The sequence below is a fragment of the Pelobates fuscus genome, chromosome 3 (assembly GCF_036172605.1).
Source record: "Pelobates fuscus isolate aPelFus1 chromosome 3, aPelFus1.pri, whole genome shotgun sequence".
In the NCBI taxonomy this organism is placed as follows: domain Eukaryota; kingdom Metazoa; phylum Chordata; class Amphibia; order Anura; family Pelobatidae; genus Pelobates; species Pelobates fuscus.
The window spans coordinates 263,955,648-263,971,231 of NC_086319.1; the positions used below are offsets into that span (position 1 = coordinate 263,955,648).

Below are 15,584 nucleotides of genomic sequence, written 5' to 3' on the forward strand. Positions count from 1 at the left end.
CCATTTTGCGCTGTCGTGCATAATGTCATAGCAATGTCTGTGTGCTGCGTGTACTACTCCATTGTAACGTGCATAACATTTTTAACAGAAGAAAAAAAAAAAATTTCAAACAGAAGTTCCATAGAAACTTTTGGAGGCCTTGCAGGGCCAAAGCCGTAGTAGGCAGACCCGATTCGGTACCTGTTGGGGAGGGTCATCACAATAAGAAAAAGAAGGAGCCGGCATTGAAACGGGAAATGCTAGAACACAGCTGTGGACCCGGCTCCACACCTCCATATATAGACACATATACCCCCTCTTGTACCGTGCTCTACGAGCCCCCCCCCCCACCCTTCAACGTTTGCCCATCTACGCCGGACCCCCCCCCCCGCCCTGCACAGAGGAGGGGGGGCCGCCCAATTTTTAGCTAACCGTCCTATCCGCCCTAGGCTACCCGCTAGGGTATGTCTGCCTGGATCCCTGGGGTGGGTGCGGGGAGCCCCCGCTGCCCGTGTGGGGTTGTACTGAGTTGGGACTGGGTGGAGCTATTGGGACCACTGGGATATGGACATGCCAGGGGGGAACCCGCCGGGTCCATTATGCTGCTGGGGTATGGGGGTCTTGCCCAGGGGCGCCCATCCGCTCTCTTTGTCGGGTAATAGCTTTTATTAATATTTTTGTCGTTATTTCAATATTAATACATTTTTATTTTTTTTAGCCTTTGGGTCGCTGAGTTTTTCTACCCATTTGCTGTTGCCCCCCCCCTTACCCCCCTACTTTGCTTGTGTATCTTCCACTAGGTGGAGTAGTTTGGGGGTTACTCCCGTCTCCTCAACTCCCACCCCAGCCTCCCCTACCCCGCGTCCTTCATGACTCTGCCTGCTCCGTTTGGGTACTTGCCCGGTGGGGAGAGGGTGGTTCTGCATCCCCGCTGGTGTGGTGGAGTCCCTGAGTACCCTCCAACTTCCCCGACCATATCTTGGGTATACCCGGCGTGCCGTTTACCAGCCTTACCTCCCCGTCCCTCCCACCTCCCCACTGCACCAGGCCCATGTCCCTACTTTCCCGCAGTTTTAACAAAAAAAAAAGAGAAACTCCGATGCCAGAGGCGTCTGTTACCTGGGCCATGTGGCTCTGGGTGATGTGTCCCGGTCCCCTTCCCACCCAAATAAAGTCACTGTGGCCCCCCTCTAGTCTCAGAGTCCCCCCGCCACTCCGACTCCCTGCTTTGGCACTCTGCCCCTCCGCCAGATTACCATAGCCGCTCCGGCCGTCAGCGCCTCCGTGCACCGGCCTCCTGCCACTCCATCGGGAGGGGGGCTAGCACCTCCCCGGTCTCCTGTCGTGTCGGCAGCTGCGTCGGTGTTGGGATCTGCAGGTCGGTCAGTAACGTTGCTGGGTCGCCCTCTGGTGTCAGGACGTGGGCTCTTCCTCCTCGGAACGCCATCAACTTAAAAGGATGGCCCCAGGCGTACCGCACTCCAGCTCTTCTCAGGGCCTCTGTGATGGGCCTCCACTCTCTTCTCCTCTGCAGTGTACTGGGTGCCAGATCCTGGTACAGCTGCAGAGTGGCCCCTTCATGTGTGATATATTCCTCTCTGCTCCTTCTCATCAGGGCCTCCTTTGTTTGGTAGTGTAGGAACCTGATGATTACGTCTCGTGGGGAGTTGGGCTCCTGTCGTCTTGCACGTAGGGCCCTGTGTGCCCTCTCTATGCTCCAGCGGTCAGCTGGTATGTTGGGCAGCAGCGGCTGGAATAAGGTGAGCAATGTAGCCTCCAGGGGGCCCTCGCCTTCTCTTTCCGGCAGACCCCTCAGACGGACGTTGTTCCTCCTGGAATGGTTAGCCGTGTCCTCCATGGCGAGTCCAGCTGTGCCACCCGAGTTTCGAGTTGGAGCATTTGAGACACAGCCACGTTATGCGCCCTGGTGGTGTCTTCCAGTCTGTCTTCCAGCCTCGAGGTTCTCGTGCCCAGCGCTGATATTTCTGTTCGGAGGACCGAGGTGGATCGCTCGATCTCCCCCGCCAGGTAGGTTTGGACCTCTGCCAATTTAAGGAGAATCTGCGTCGCGTCCCCCTCCCCAGGGCTCGCAGTCATCGCCCCGCGTGGTGAGGGAGAGCGTGGCGTCGGGCCCGCTCCGGCGCCATCTTGGACGGTCAGCATATCAAGCACCGAGGTCCCTGTGTCCGGGCCTTTTTTGGGTAATTTCTTTGTGCTTCTTTTGTCCATCTGAGCGTGGAGTAGTTGGAGCAAGTGTGAAATAAATCGCTATTGTCAGCTATTTCAGCGCTTTGGGAACGGAGCTCTAGCCAGATGCGTCCAGCTCGTTCCCTGGTCAGGCCACGCCCCTCCAAAATTAATTTATTTTAATTACTTTCTTTAACCTGCACTAATTAGGCACACATTATTATTGCAAAAACTGTACAATTTTTTAATAATAAATAAGCACCTATCCCTTGAAAAATCTCTTCCACGCAATATTTCACACAGAAGACAATTAGCCTGTCCAAATCAGATTCTGTAATAATAGGTCGTCCAACATATAAAAAGTACCTATAAATATACCACTACTTTCAAATTATTTAATTGAGATTATTTTGCATGTTTGGATTCAAGGATCGAGAGGTTTTTGTCAGTGTCTATGTCTACCTTATGTCTACATTGTCTAGTCTAGATAACTTATTATATAATATTATTGAAACTTGAAAGGTAACTGTATTGTCTTGTATTGTATATGTCATTGTTATAGTCCTGTACATTGTCTCATTGTATTGTCTTTTTTTAAATTTGAATGAAAAACATAAATAAAAAGATTTGAACAAGTCAGGAAAATAACCTGAAATGATTCTACAGTTGGTGTGGTAATTCAGTTATTTAATGTGCATTAATGTGTGATCTGATTTCCTTGGTACATTGCATCTAGTTTTCCTGATGCTACCGATTATCATCATCTGGGCTGGATGCAACAGGCAGTTTAGATTCCAGTGATTTCAAAAAACGTTATTACAATATTGCATTATGTCTGTGTGATGGAGGTAGGGTTTGCAATAGCCATGATTAATGAATGTAGTCTCTTAGTACCCCTGCACATTTCTCTTACAGCTGTTCACAGTAGACAAAAGGCTCTTGTGTAAATGGAGACCTGTCATTTACTCTCAATTTTTTACTCTTTTTTTTTGCTCATAATAAATATTCCTTTATTAAGTTCTGACTTTTTTTTTTTTTTTTAAATTCTTTATTTTTGTGGTGCAAATAGTTAACACGAGCTCTTGCCATGCCCCAACAGCATGTCCAAGATTGGTAAAATACACATATGAACACGTTTAAGGCATAGAGGGTCACTGCACACATTTTTTGAAGTTAAGTAGCTAGGTCACAGGGGAGTCAAACACGTCTAGAGAGTACATAGCATAACATAAGATGTGATCTATATGAGTTACGTAGACATGAGTGAGTGTGAGACAAGCCGGTGAAGCATGAGTGTCAACAGATTAAAATATTAAACGAGTAAAGTATTAGGCAAACACATGTGTCAATGTAAGATTAATTGGGAACAGGCTATCTGAACACACGCCTAATGAGTGCTGTATAAGATTATAAAAACATAAAAGTACAATATAAAAAAAATCATGCTGGATCTGGGTAAGGAGCTTTGAAGAATATATCACCCTGGTTACTTGAGCTGGTTCAGGAGATAGGGACCGGCACTACGGTGAGCCAGAGTCCTCACAGAAAGGAGCAGTTTCATGGTTAGCCGATGCCTGCTCTGCCGTGTCGGTGTAGTAGGGAGCGAGTGTCCGTCGGGGCAGGAATCTGGGCACAGTCCAGCAATGCTTTTCGTTGAACTCCTCGCTGGGCTCCCTTGGGCTGCAGCTGTGGTAAGTAGGGCCTGCCATATTTGTTAATCAGGAGGCTAATGTCCGCCAAGGTAGGAAGCTGAACGTTGTCCGAGAAAACTTGCCGCTGTTTTTCACGCTGGATTTTTCAGGGCCGTCGTAATACAAGATGGGTGTAAGGTGAGTATGGGGTCGGCCCCTTTGCAGGAGTACCTCGCTTGGCGGCAGGATCGGTTGTCCCTGACGGGAAAGGTCGCTGTGTGGTGTTTCGTTTCTTCGGTGCAGCAGCTGTCACCACCTTGGTTGGATCGCCTGTCCTGCTTGCCGCTGGTTTGGATTGCTGCGAAGACAGGTGAGGGTTCTTCCGTTTGTTTGTGTTGCAGGGTAGGAAGGCCGCGAGCTCATCAGGCTTGTGCCCGGGAGCCGCGCTGGTTGCTGTGAGCACGGGGAGAGAGCAGGTCTTCCCTCTGCCACCTGCGCACATGGCGCCCGCCATTTTAGGTGCACCGCTCTGGCCGCAGATCAAGGTGGTGTTGTTGCTGGGCCTTAGTTGCGTTGCCGTGGTTGGGGCCCCAGGGTGAGGACCTGGATCACCCCCGCCGGTCCATGGGGGGGGGGAAATAGGGCCAGGTCCACGCGGATTTGGGTCTCTGGCTGGGCTCCGTTAGGCAGGATAGCGGGGCAGCGGCCCTCCGCCCCACTCAACGCCGGAGAAGGCCCCACCTGGGACATAGAAGATTTCTTTTCCAGGGGACTGAAGCTCGAGGAGCCAGTGTTCCTTCTGCGCTGAGGACCATCGCTGTTGGTCTGTTTTTAAGTTGAAAATCATGATTTTAAAGCTTATACGCTGATACATTGCAGGAGCTGATCCTGCTTGCGACGTCCAGCTTGGCGGTCCGGCCCCGCCCCCCTCAATTTTTTTACTCTTAAATAAAGCACAATCTTCCAAGAAGAGAGTTTTTTGTACCACTGCCTACATGGGTGTTTTTTCCAGGGCTGATCGGCAGACAGCCTGTGCCATCAGACGATTTTGGACTTCTGGACCGAGAACATATCAACGGGTGTTATTCTATCTGGAGTACACTAAAAGGCACCCCATCACCCCTTCCTGTAGTTCAGGCCATAGCTCCCGGCCTGTGGCACGCCTAAGTGTAGCGTTACTTACCTTATCCGGGGGCCGGCCGCGGTCCTCTCTTCAAGCCGCGCGCAGTCCTGCGGCTGCACGAGCCGCGCGCGGCTCATCCGACTCTCCTAACAGGAAGACGGGCAGTGACCGCGAGTTGCGGTCACATGTCCCGCCTGCAGCTAAGAGCGTGCCGCGAGTCTCGGGCGCGCTCTTAAAGAGACAGTGGGAGCCTAAATTGCAAAAAGGCTCCCATTGGCTCCTGTCATGCCAATCAACCCATACACTTACCTTTTGGGGGTGTGGAAGTGACAGGAGCCAATCACATTAGTTTTAAGGCTACTTATACCTACCTTTTCCCTTAGTTTGTTGCCCTATCGTGGTTTCTGCTACAGTTCCCTTTAGTGCTTGTTGTGTTCAGTTGTGTTTCTCCGTATTTGACCTTGGCTTTGTATTCTGACTTCGTTTTCGCTCTCTCCTTGTCTGTACTGTTTGCCGGCTTGCTGATTCCTGTGTACCAGACCCCGGCTAGTTCTCGTTTACGCTGTCTCTTTGTGCCCTTGACCTCGGATCGTTCCTGACTCTGTACTTCTCCTATTACGTCGAGTCCGGCCACTCCAAGGTCCGGTAGACGTATCTCTCCTCTGTGCTGTCTTCTGTTTGGCTGGATCCTGCGTGTAGGGGTATATACTCGTTACATTACGATAGGGCCATGGACCCCGCAGATTTAGCTCAACAGATGGCGTCCCATGAGGCTAGATTTGTAGAGCAGGATCACCGTATGGATCAGATAGCTCAGGCTCTCCAGACGCTCTTAGCTAGAACCATTCCAGCAACCGCACCTAACCCTCCTACACCCCTGCTTCCTGAAGTATCGACGGTGCCTAATGCTACGGCCCATTTAACGCCTCCTCCTAGGTATGGAGGGGATCCTAAGACATGCAGAGGGTTCATTAACCAAATAGAGTTTCATTTTGAGATGTATCCACGTTAATTTCCCACAGAGAGGTCTAAAGTTGGGTTCTTTATGCACCAACTTACCGACAAAGCACTTGAATGGGCAAACCCTATTTGGGAGGCTAATGGACCTATGGTGCATGACTTTCACAGTTTCCTTACAGCTTTTCGCAGAACTTTTGACACTATGAAAAGGTCTAAAAATGCTGCGAGAGCATTAATGAGGGTTAAACAGGGTTCTAGGTCTGTGGCTGATTACGCTATACAGTTTCGTACCCTTGCCTCACAGGTAGATTGGACCAACAATGGGTTAACTACCGCCTTCATGGAAGGCTTATCAGACTCTATATTGGATGAGGTAGCAGCTAAGGAGCTTCCTGTTGCCTTAGAAGACCTTATTGACTACCTCATCGATATAGATAATAGGATTCGTGACAGGCTCTATACCAAGAACAGGAATAGACGTTTTGTTACACCTATTCACCCCAGAGTTAATACACCGGAGAGTGTAAAAGTATCTGAAGAGGAACCCATGCAATTAGGGGTTGCCAAACTCTCTGATAATGAAAAATTACATAGGAGAAGGGAGGGACTCTGCCTATATTGTGGTAGAAGAGACCATATGGTAAAGGAGTGTCCTTTGCTCCCGGAAAACTCTCGCACGTAAGACCTTATAGGGGACTGGCCTTGGGTGTGATTTCTAAGTCTCCTACATTGCCTCCTAACAGACTGCTTCTCCCTGTTTCATTACATATGGGAGAGAGTTGTATAGTTGAAAATATATACGCCCTGGTTGACTCTGGGGCAGCTGAGAATTTTATAGACTCTGGTTTTGTAAAGAAAAACAACATTCCCATCAGGGAGAAGGAGATACCCTTGGCCGTTGAGGCCATAGATGGTAGACCATTGATATCTCCAGTTGTTACTCACGAGACTGCACCGCTACACATGTACACAGGAGTTCTACACTATGAAACCATTCGGTTCCAGGTCATCACCTCCCCCTCTTCACAGTTGGTGTTAGGGTATCCATGGTTACGTGCCCACAATCCCATTTTTGACTGGGAGACAGGGCAGATAAAATCATGGAGTGAAGCCTGCCATGAGTCATGTACTATTGAAGTCACGCCTGTGAATTCTATTAACGTTCCTACTGTTCCTCCTTTGTCTACGGCTATACCCTCTCAATATTTATCTTTAAAGACTGTCTTTGATAAAAGAGAGGCTGACAAATTACCGCCTCACAGCCCTACGATTGTGCTATTGACTTGTTGCCTGGCACTATACCTCCCAAGGGCAGGGTGTACCCTCTATCGGTTCAAGAAAACAGTGTCATGGAGGAGTACATTAAAGAATCATTAGACAAGGGATTTATTAGGAGATCCTCTTCTCCGGCTGGAGTGGGGTTCTTCTTTGTATCAAAGAAAGAAGGTGATTTAACCCCTTCAGGACGGAGTCAATAGTGCACGTTCTGATCAAAACAAAACGTAAACAAAAACTGGAATTTGCGCTATATGTCTGTTCACCCGTAGTTCCCCTCTTTCATATTATATGCACCCACACTTATCATATATCATTTTGTTCAGGAGAAACAGGGCTTTAATTTACCATTAACTATTCATATATGGAATATAATTTATTATGAATAAAATAAAAAAAACTGTGAGAAATGTATTTATTTTTTAAAAATGTGTAGTTCCGCCTCACATTTTAGCTGTAAATGTCATAATACTGTTAGGTTTTACTGCAACAAAATGCACATATTTGTAATCAGCGATGTCTCACGAGTACAACAGTACCCCCCATTAACAGGTTTTATGTTGTTTTGGAAAGTTACAGGGTCAAATATAGAACGTTCCATTTTCAAATTGAAATTTGCCAGATTAGTAATGTTACCTTTGAGACGGTGTGGTAGCCCAGGAATGAGAATTACCCCCATAATGGCATACCATTTGAAAAAGTAGACAAGCCAAGGTATTGAAAGTGGGGTATGTTTAGTCTTTGTTAGTAGCCACTTAGTCACAAACACTGGCCAAAGTTAGCGTTCATATTTGTTTTTGTGTGAAAAAAGCAAAAAACGAATATTTGGCCAGTGTTTGTGACTAAGTGGCTACTAAGAAAGACTGGACATACCCCACTTGCAATACCTCGGGTTGTCTACTTTTGCAAATGGTATGCCATCATGGGGGTAATTCTCATTCCTGGGCTACCATACGCTCTCAAAGGCAACATAACCAATCTAGCAAATTTCAATGTGAAAAAAATGAAACGCAAGCCTTATATGTGACTCTCTAACTTTCCAAAACACCATAAAACCTGTACATGGGGGGTACTGTTATTCTCGGGAGACTTCACTAAACACAAATATTAGTGTTTTAAAACAGTAAAACACATTACAACAATAATATAGTCCATAAAACTGCCGTTTGTTTGTAAAAAATGCAAAAAACGTCACTTTTACTTAAAATATCATCGTTGTAATACAATTTACCAGTTTGAAACACTAATATTTGAGTTCAGCGACGTCTCCCGAGTAAAACAGTACCCCCTATGTACAGGTTTTATGGTGTCATGGAGTATTACAGGGTCAAATATAGTGCTTGCAAATTAAATTCTCTGCACTTTCTCCCTGTGTTGTCAGGCATGTCAATCAAATTTTAATTAATCAAATCACATAATTACATTAAAAGATGATTTAAATATACATGTAGAATTTTAATATATATACACATATATATGTATTTAAATTCTACGTGTATACTAATGTAATCTTTTATGTAATTATATGTATTTATCTATATATATATATTTGCGGTTATTTGTATTTTATATATAGATAGATATATAGAATGTCATTCTAAGTGTATTTTGTTACCGATATATATATATTAATAACAAAATACAGTTAGAATGAAATTACATATGAATATATAATTTATATTAAATTTTGTTTCAATATTTTATTTATTTATTTTATTATTTTATTTATTTATTATTTTAATTATACGTATATATATATAATATATATGTACATCTATTTTATATATATAATATATATACATATTATATATATGTAACATCATTCTAAGTGTATTTTAATGCTAATATATACTTATATTAGTATTAAAATACACTTTGTATGACGTTACATATATATAATATGTATATATATTATATATATAATATATATACATATTATATATATATATATAAATATTTTCAATTTATTTTTTAACATGTTTAATTTCTTTTTTTATACTTTCTTACCAGCAGGGGGACTGTCTGATATTTTAGACAGTCCCCCTGCAGGCAGATCCATAGCCAGCTATAGGGGGCCATGTGATCGCTCTTTGAGAGCGATCACATGGCCCCCGGGGGCCTCATTTGCCGTGGGAGGGCTGCCTGGGCTGTCAGGCAGCCCCCCAGAAGAGGATCGCGGCGGAGGTAAGTATAACTTACCTCCTGGGGCTCAAAGCCGTTACGGCGTTCCATGCCGCCGCAACGGCTTTAAAGCCCATTATAATGGGGACGGCATGGAACGCCGTAACGGCGTTAACGGGTTAAGACCTTGCATTGATTATAGAGGTCTTAATAAAATCACCATCAAAAATGCTTACCCTATACCATTAATAACAGAATTGTTTGACAGGCTCAAACATGCTACGGTATTCACCAAATTAGATCTTAGAGGAGCATACAATTTGATACGTATAAAAAAGGACCACGAATGGAAGACAGCCTTTAACACTAGGTCAGGTCATTATGAGTATACCGTCATGCCATTTGGGCTTTGCAATGCCCCAGCAGTATTCCAAGAATTTATTAATGAAGTCTTAAGGGACTTTATTCACTCATTTGTTATTGTGTACTTGGATGACATTTTAATATATTCTACAGACTTACACACTCATCACAGACATGTTACGACAGTTCTGAAGACCCTTCTTGCTAATGGTCTTTATTGCAAACTAGAAAAATGTCTATTCGACCAATCCGAGGTCCAGTTTTTAGGGTATTTGATTTCCGCTAAAGGTTTTCGGATGGATCCCCAGAAGCTCGCTGCGGTCATAGAATGGCCTCTGCCGCAAGGTCTGAAAGCCATCCAGCGTTTTCTGGGTTTCTCTAATTATTATAGACGTTTTATCAAAGGTTTTTCGTCTATAGTAGCACCTATTACTCGTATGACTAAAAAGGATGGCAATACACGTGCCTGGTCTACCGAGGCACTTCAAGCTTTTGACTTCCTTAAGACTACGTTCGCCTCTGCACCTATTTTACAGCATCCTGTCCCCTCATTGCCATATATACTTGAGGTTGATGCTTCCGATATAGGGGTAGGTGCTGTCTTATCCCAAAGAGAGTCTCCTGACAAGCCATTGCATCCTTGTGGCTTCTTTTCTAAACAAATGTCCAAAGCAGAAAGGAATTATGATGTGGGTAATCGCGAACTCCTTGCTATCATTTTAGCACTCAAAGAATGGAGACATTTGTTAGAGGGCACTAAGGATCCTATCCTCATATTTACGGATCATAAGAACCTATCCTACCTTAGCGAAGCTAAAAGATTGCCTTCAAGGCAGGCTAGGTGGTCACTGTTCTTGTCTCATTTTAATTATATAATCACCTATAGACCAGGTGATCGGAACACTAAAGCGGACGCTCTGTCCAGACAGTTCGAGACTATTGACAAACAGGAGATTGATGTCACTCCTGTCATTCCCCCAGACAGGATAATAGCAACTTCTATATTGTCTATTTCCTCGTCCCTCTTGCAGGCCATACAAGCGAAACAAAGCATGGCACCTAGCGAGAGGCCTAATGATAAATTGTTCGTTGACGTTCCCGAGAGACGGGATATTCTGTCACTGTATCATGATACTAAGACCGCTGGACATCCTGGTATTTCCAAAACGGTGTCCGCCGTTTCTCGGTATTTCTGGTGGGATACCTTACGTAAGGACGTTAATGACTATATAAGTGCTTGTACTACTTGTGCTTGTATGAAATCCTCTCGTAGAGTTCCTTGTGGGCTGTTGCATCCGTTACCCGTTCCCGAGAGACCTTGGTCTAATCTATCAATGGATTTTATTGTTGAATTACCCCCTTCGAATGGTAACACAGTCGTCCTAATGATAGTAGATCGGTTTTCCAAAATGGCTCACTTTGTGTCTCTTCGCAAGCTGCCCACTTCCAAGGAACTGGCTCTTATCTTCGCTAGAGAAGTATTTCGGTTACATGGCATTCCCGTATCTATTGTATCCGATAGGGGTAGCCAATTTATTTCCAGGTTCTGGAAAGCCTTTTGTTCGGAAATGGGTATTTCTCTCTCATTTTCTTCCGCTTACCATCCCCAGTCTAATGGAGCTGCTGAACGTGCCAACCAGTCTCTGGAGCAGTACCTCCGTTGTTTTGTGTCTCACCATCAGGACAATTGGTCTGACCTGCTTCCTTGGGCTGAATTTGCTCGGAATAACGCCACTCATGATTCTTCCGGCAAAAGCCCTTTTTACGTTGTCTATGGCCAGCATCCCGTTGTTCTTCCAGCTGCATTCTCCTCACAGGGCATGCCTGTTCTGGATGAGCATTTGGCTGGTTTGCGTAATACTTGGGAACAGGTTCAGCGTTCTTTGGTGGACTCTGCTGCTCGCCAGAAGGCTCAGGCTGACAAGCATCGCAGAGCGGCTCCTTCCTATGTTGTGGGGGACAGGGTTTTGCTTTCCACACGGAATATTCGCCTCCGGGTGCCTTCTATGAAATTGGCTCCCCGCTTTATTGGTCCTTATCGCATTATACATAAGGTTAATCCCGTTTCTTATGCCTTGGGTCTGCCTAAGAACCTGCGTATACCTAATGTCTTTCACACCTCGTTGTTGAAGCCTTATCTACGCAACCGCTTTACCCGGCTTACTCCCCCTCCCCCTCCTGTCTCTGTGGAGGGTCATGAGGAGTTTGAAGTGTCTGCTGTTATTGACTCTCGTTTCCTTAGGGGTCGGCTTCAGTACTTGGTACATTGGAAGGGTTATGGGCCTGAGGAGCGCAGTTGGATTTCTGCGGAGGCTGTTCATGCTCCCCGCCTTGTGCGCTCTTTCCATTCGCGTTTTCCTGCCAGGCCTGGTCCTGCCCGCCCGGAGGGCGTGTCCTCAGGGGGGGGGGGCTCATCCGACTCTCTTAACAGGAAGACGGGCACATGTCCCGCCTGCAGCTAAGAGCGTGCCGCGAGTCTCGGGCGCGCTCTTAAAGAGACAGTGGGAGCCTAAATTGCAAAAAGGCTCCCATTGGCTCCTGTCATGCCAATCAACCCATACACTTACCTTTTGGGGGTGTGGAAGTGACAGGAGCCAATCACATTAGTTTTAATATAGGATATCTATTGAAAATCAATAGGAGTTTGCAGGACTCTGTGGAGATGGTTGCAATATAATTACCATAAATAACAAAATAACCAAATGGTATAACAAATGTATCAGCGGTTTGTATCTATTCTTCCCATATGAGGGCAAGAAGGATGAAAAAAATCAGCTGGAAATAGATAATCTAGTAAAGGTTCCACAATATATGTTGACCAGTACACTTGAAGATAAATAAATTAGGGAAAAATTGCATGTAATCCCACTGTAGTAGAAAACGAAAAAGATGAAGTGATCTCTGGATCACGAAACGCGTAAGGCGGCATTCTACTCTGAGTCCCAGGAGAGCAAGCTGGAACGCAAACCGGAGCCGCAGTGGAACGCACGCGGCTGCCAGCAAGTTTGTCCACAACACGAGGAGGTCCACATCTGACTTCATCCGGCCGGTGAGAAAAGATTTTTACATCTCTTTGGACACTCGTAACTTTAACCAGACAGCAGTTGCTCTCCATATTTGGGAACTCCCATGAACTTTTAATGTCTTTTATATTTTATGTGTGAGTCTTTGACAGTTAATTGTTGTTAAATAAAATCGTGCATATTTTAACCAATCTGTCGGCTGCACAGTATAATTGACAAAATTCGTTTTCTACTACAGTGGGATTACATGCAATTTTTCCCTAATTTATTTATCTTCAAGTGTACTGGTCAACATATATTGTGGAACCTTTACTAGATTATCTATTTCCAGCTGATTTTTTTCATCCTTCTTGCCCTCATATGGGAAGAATAGATACAAACAGCTGATACATTTGTTATACCATTTGGTTATTTATGGTAATTATATTGCAACCATCTCCACAGAGTCCTGCAAACTCCTATTGATTTTCAATAGATATCCTATATTTATACTCTCCAACCGTAGGTGGCGGTTATTTCTGCAGTGACACAGTGGTTATGGTATACATATCCGGTCTCATTATCTAAACTTGAGAAGTTATTCACCAGTGGATACTGGCGTTTATCTATTAAGTTGCTTTTTAAATTTGCACATTAGTTTTAAGGCTACTTATACTTACCTTTTCCCTTAGTTCGTTGCCCTATCGTGGTTTCTGCTACAGTTCCCTTTAGTGCTTGTTGTGTTCAGTTGTGTTTCTCCGTATTTGACCTTGGCTTTGTATTCTGACTTCGTTTTCGCTCTCTCCTTGTCTGTACTGTTTGCCGGCTTGCTGATTCCTGTGTACCAGACCCCGGCTAGTTCTCGTTTACGCTGTCTCTTTGTGCCCTTGACCTCGGATCGTTCCTGACTCTGTACTTCTCCTATTACGTCGAGTCCGGCCACTCTAAGGTCCGGTAGACGTATCTCTCCTCTGTGCTGTTTTCTGTTTGGCTGGATCCTGCGTGTAGGGGTATATACTCGTTACACTAAGAGGTTTTTAGTGGAGTCTGCCTTATATAAATCTTTATTCCCCATGTCTGACTCTGGGTCTACTGTCCATTTTGTTTCAGGCCTGAACTGATATTTCTTCAGACACATGGATTAAATAGACGGAAATGATATGTCACCTAATTCCATTCTTACCCACGTCAAAAGGACATTCCCTCCAGTTCTCACAATATCAATGTCTTAGCAATAAGGAGACCCAACTCCTTAGGACCAAAGAGGACATCGGCCAGCCGCCAGAAACAGGGTGTTTTTTACAGAAACAAATAACTAGTACAAAAGAAGAAAGTAGAGATGCTGCTAGTTATCAACATCTGGCAACTCAATGCATATGTGCTATATAAAAATTGAGGTAATTCATCTTTTGAGGGATCTGCTACAGGAAGGGGATTGGTTCAGCCAATTATCTCTTACATTTAAACACAAGGGATCCGATGCATCATTTACCTGGATGACAACTTCCTCTTCTTGACGACTGCTTCCAGTTTACAGGATTCTTTGGAAATATTAATTTCCGTTCTGCCTCCTGGCATCCTTGTTAGGATTAAAGGACCACTATAGTGCCAGAAAAAACATACTCGTTTTCCTGGCACTATAGTGCCCTGAGGGTGCCCCCACCCTCAGGGCCCCCCTCCCGCCGGGCTCTGGAGAGAGGAAGGGGTTAAACACTTACCCCTTTCTCCAGCGCCGGGCGGGGAGCTTTCCTCCTCCTTCCTCGCGATGTCATCGGCTGAATGCGCATGCGCGCATTCAGCCGGATGCATTGGAAAGAATTTACAATGCTTTCCTATGGACGCTGGCGTCTTCTTACTGTGATTTTCACAGTGAGAAGCACGCAAGCACCTCTAGCGGCTGTCAATGAGACAGCCACTAGAGGCTCTGGAGGCTGGATTAACCCTCAGTATAAACATAGCCGTTTCTATGACACTGCTATGTTTATATAAAAAAAATAATAATAGGGTTTTAACCCTAGCTGGACCAGGCACCTAGACCACTTAATTAAGCTGAAGCGGTCTGGGGGTCTAGAGTGGTCCTTTAAGGATTACATTTCTTGTCCATACAGGCAAAATATTCCAGGCCTGTTCCATTACAGAGCCATGAAATGTTTGAAGATTCGCCATCTCAGACTATCCACTTAATTTTATCAGACTGGACCGGTGACAGACAACTAATGTGTCAAACTTCATTGATGATCGATGCACATGCAAGTGTTGAATGGACGTACTATATTGGGTCCAATCCTGGATTTTACCTTGAGTCTGATTTCAGCTTCTTAAGTTGTGGTACTTGTAAGACTGGTTTGACAAGTGAACTTTGGTTGGCAAATGAATCTTCTTTACACATCAATTGCTTAGAATTCACTTTAAGTTCATTTGCCATCCACAGTTTTGCCAGAGACTTGTCAAACTGTTGCATCCTTTTAGGGATGGACAATTTCCCAGCCGCTCGGTATGTCAATCTGGAGGCGAATATTCTATCGCCAAATCAAATCGGAATTTACAAAAGATCTTTACCGATTTTGCCACAGCTGTAATATCTGTGTCCTAGAGGAATACCTTCTAGGTACCTTGAACCTGACAGTGGATTGGTTTACAAGAGATTGGCGAGCTGTCAGTGACAGGATGTTGTACAGGTTGATCTTCTTGAACTTTCCCTTCAGCAGGCATTGTTTCATCTAGATCACGAGAACCATGATTTCGACAGCTGGCTGAAGGTCCTTGAGTGCTTGGCGGTGGCTGTCTTTCTTCAGGAATATCCTCAGTTAGGGGCTTATGTGCTTTCCACGTTTGTGATGTTACCCCTTTTATCCGCCGAGTGGTCAGATTACGTTAACAACACCCTTCTGGCACGACCAGACTTGGTTAATGGATGTCCTGGAGTTATCGTATCTGGACCCT

At 45.1% G+C, this 15,584-nt stretch overlaps 1 protein-coding gene across 1 annotated transcript in view; it reads right to left on the reverse strand.

Moving 5' to 3' along the window:
• The window catches only part of PIWIL2 (piwi like RNA-mediated gene silencing 2), a 198,569-nt gene that overhangs the window by 47,933 nt on the left and 135,052 nt on the right, over nt 1-15,584 (reverse strand). The gene's annotated exons all lie outside the window — the stretch shown is intronic.